Here is a 4,158-nt window from a genome sequence, read left to right on the forward strand (position 1 = left end):
CTAGACTTGGTAATGTTTGATATTTTTTTTTATCTCATCCTCTATCAAATAAACAAGAAAATATGCCGCTGCTGCAGTTTACTTCAGCCGTCACTCAAAAGTAAAAGTAATTGTTGGAATGACTGGGGTTTAGCAGTGACTTAACCAAGATGAAAATCCTGGGATTTGGCCAGCATATCAGGGACTCAGGCTGCTTTTATGTCACTTCGAAATCACCACAAACTGCTGGATTTGAAAGTTCTCGAACAGTACATAATATAGTTGTGATGAGGGCAAGCAGAGTGCTGGCAGAAAATGCTATTTGCGATATGGATGCAACGACAGTTACGGACCATACTAACTGTCTGGGCCAGTGACATTTTGCCCAGATGATAGCAGATGGAGGGAAAGTTCTAGGTCTTAAAGGGTATACCACAGTAGCTACACCGTGCTTGTGGAGGAATTTTTGAGAAGACATCTGTGCCTACGTGGTGTCTGTGTGTTGCCCAGAATGCATGATAATCCCCAGTCTCCAATCCGTGCCGTTATACCTACCACATACTCCATAAACGGTAAAAGACTGAATTGAAAAAGCAAAACACAACCAAAGAGAAGAGACTACTTAGTTTAAATACATACTATAGTGTCAAATTAACCATTATTCATGTCAGAGCATCGGCAGTGACACTTTCATTTTGCTAGATTCACAAGATCATACTCTTTTATCAATATTCATCCTGTTCAGTTTATAACTTTATTATTCATTTGTGAAAAGGGGAGAGGATCGGGGTCAGTAAACACAAGCACAAGATCTACTGTAGTGTTGATACAATTTCTTGAGACAAAGCAGTTCCACTGCTTGTTTAACTAGTTATCAAAATCTTGAGTAATGAAAACATGACTTTTCTGTAATGTTTATAATGCATTCACTGCAAACTCGCATTGGCCATTCCTTTGAACTGTTGAGTGATCCTTCAAAAGGTTGCAAAAAATTTACAAATCCTCCTACAGAGTGACATAATACCTAAAACTCTCAGGTATTCTAAATCATAGGTGATACCATGACAGTAGGATCCACCTTAGGGTAATCGGAGACGATCAACTTTTTATGCATATTTGTGCATTGATAAATCGTCACACCAATATCGTATAGGAGTGCTTTCACTGTTCACCCTAGGCGACCAAATTCTTGTGCTGTACCAAGAAGTGCACAAAATTTGAAATGATTTAGATTAGCACACCATGAAATGCTGCAGTGGTCTTGATCGTATGCAAGAAAACAAAAATTGATTCTTTCATGTTTTCTTCACTCAGATGCCCAAGTTTTACAGGCAGGTTGGATAAAACATGAGAATTTATAATCTAATACATAGTTAAGCATGCTTTTCTCAACACATCTAGTTGCCATCATAGTGGAGACAAGAAAATCGTGCTCGGACGAGAAGCCGAGTGCACTTTTGCCGAATGGACACAAAGCCGAACGGACATAAAACCGAAGCGAAGTTTAATGACCAATTCACCAATCTGGCACTTAGGATTTAATGAGATAGTTAGTTCTTGATAAACTACCAATTCACCATTTAGTTACTAAGCGATGTTGCTGAGAGATATTCTCATAGAGCCGAAAGTTTTCTCCACGTGCTGTTATGTTCAAATCTTCACTCTCTTTACCATTTCTTGCTCGCCGCACCATGCTTCCAAGCGTCTCTCTCCTAGGCAGAGAACCAACAATGCTTAGAGGCAATTCTTCCACGACATTGTTAATTACACTGCTTGTCACCTCTCTTCTGTCTGTTCGCCTCAAGTTTTCATAAGATCCAAAGCTTTCAAAACACTATTTTGAGCACCAACCGGAGGATGTGAATGATTAGAAGCACTGCCTTGTTCGGTAACCGTTTATAGTTCTGATTCTTGCACAACACACTTTTCGTTTCTCACACCTACAGTATGTTTCCTTAACTTTTTTTTTATCAACAACGTATGTGTACCCATTAGGGAGGAGATTTTTTCCACAACGCGCTGTGTTAATGAATTCCATGGGTAAAATGTTTTTCGCACATATTTCAAAATGTTTAGTTTGAGAATCGTCTCATAGTAACTAAATGGTGGATTGGTAGTTCATCAAGAGCTAACTGTCTCATTAAATCTAAAGTGCCAGATTGGTAAATTGGTCTTTTTTTTTTTTTTTTTTTTTTTTTTTTTTTTATTTTTGTTCCTTCGGTTTTATGTCCGTCCGGCTTAGTGTCCGTTCGGCTTTATGTCCATTCGGCTTTATGTCCTTTCGGCTTTATGTACTTCCAGCATCATGGGTTCGACTTCTTGTCCTTCGGCAAAAGTGCATTCGGCCTCCAGTCCGTGTACCAAGAAAGTAGACTTGGCAGTGGCCAATGTCGTATTTGGTTTTACATCATCACCCAAATTTCTTTCAACATTCCAACTGTAACACGTTCACAAACGAAACTCATTTTTGCTTTTACCTCTTTAGCCAACAAAGGCGAGGGGAAGTACGATAAGGAATGGAATGAGTGTAAACACTATTTCCGAAACATTTGTCGTTACATATCTTCTTTCTTAAATGAGACTGTTTTAAAATTGTCTGAGCGATCTCTGAAAAGTCTTATACATTGTCAAACATGATAAGTGTTTCCTAACTGGGTGTTCTAAAACTGATTCAAATTAGCTAAATCCCTGAGATTGCTGAGCAGCTTCTCTGACAACATAGAGTAAAATTGGACATTTTCATCACAAGCCCTCTGATACAGCAGATGTGTATAAATCCTATCCTTTGGAGTCCGATGAAATTCTCAAGATTTCTAAGGGTTATGAGAACAATTTTAATGCAAGTTAATTGCTTACTTACTGAAAATTTTGCAGCCCAAAATTTGAGTCATGGTCAGAACGAATAGACTTAAAAGCCTACAGAAGAGGAAGACAACTTCTGAGAAACGAGTGGGTGTTCTCATTATAGTAAGAATATATTAATTAACCAAACCAGTCCCGGAAGGGATCTTTCACATACAACAATAACCTTAATAAACAGTTCCTCAAATTCATCCTTGGGCTGAAGCATGGCAGTTGAATCTCTTAACTGGAATTACCAACAATTTGAAAATCTTGTTATGGCCTACAGTTTTCTTAAACATGCCTTAATTCAAGACAAATGCAAAATAATCCTTTCATAAGTTTTAAGTGTGCTTTGATATTGTATCGATTGGCTTCATCAGCACAGAGCCTTGTCATTTAGATAGCTGGATGGAGCTTTAGATTTTTAATCTTGTGGTAGACCCTTTTCATGTTGTACGACAATTTCTGGGTTGCTGCTTTGTAACTCAATCACCCTTTGTCTGTTAAGTGTATGCATCCTAAATCCTCAAATCATATGCGTCAGGCATCTCACTTCCTTAGCCCTTGACTTGTGGCATTGGCTGACACCAACCTCTGCTTCGGATGAAGCGACCTCCTGTTCCAAAGATTCTTTGGAAAACTTAACATGGAGGTTCAGAACATCACGATACCTGGGATCATTTGACAATACTTCACCATAGCTCTTTTGACAATACAGGATAAGATCTACCAGAATTATCGTACAGCTAGGTCATCACCTAGCAAGGAAGCACCTTCAACAGGAAAGGTAGACATCAGACAGAAAGCAACAATTTCTATATTTAAATCTAATGTCACATAAGCCAAATGAAATGGAACATTAATATAAAATATCTGCACAGCCTGAAAAAGAATTGAGCAGACCTTCAAAGTCCTCTCTTACAGAGGCAATACACCTAAAAGTAACAACCAAGATGCGCCTGTTTCATGTGAAATCTCATGAGTAAGGAGCATTTTTTTAACTTGCTGATTTGAACCCAAAACCCAAGACTGGGACTGTCTGAATTTAATGCCAAAGTAAGATTTCATAACATAATACCCTGTGAGTTGTAGTTTAAGATTTCCATTTTTCGTGCTCTTTTAGTTAATGATCTGATTTCTTACATTAAGCAGAATGAATACTTTTTAACCTGGAACATATTTTGTGGGGCCATAGAACCGGACCTATGCTTGCTAAAGCTTTGAACTTATATCGATGAGCATGATGCGCTGGGAGTGGATCTGAAGTGTGTCTTACCATTTGTTACTAACTGTACTGTTAGCACTCTGATTTTTCTTTCCAAAATGTAGTTATGG

This window comes from Macrobrachium rosenbergii, chromosome 3, assembly GCF_040412425.1.
Source record: "Macrobrachium rosenbergii isolate ZJJX-2024 chromosome 3, ASM4041242v1, whole genome shotgun sequence".
NCBI lineage: Eukaryota > Metazoa > Arthropoda > Malacostraca > Decapoda > Palaemonidae > Macrobrachium > Macrobrachium rosenbergii.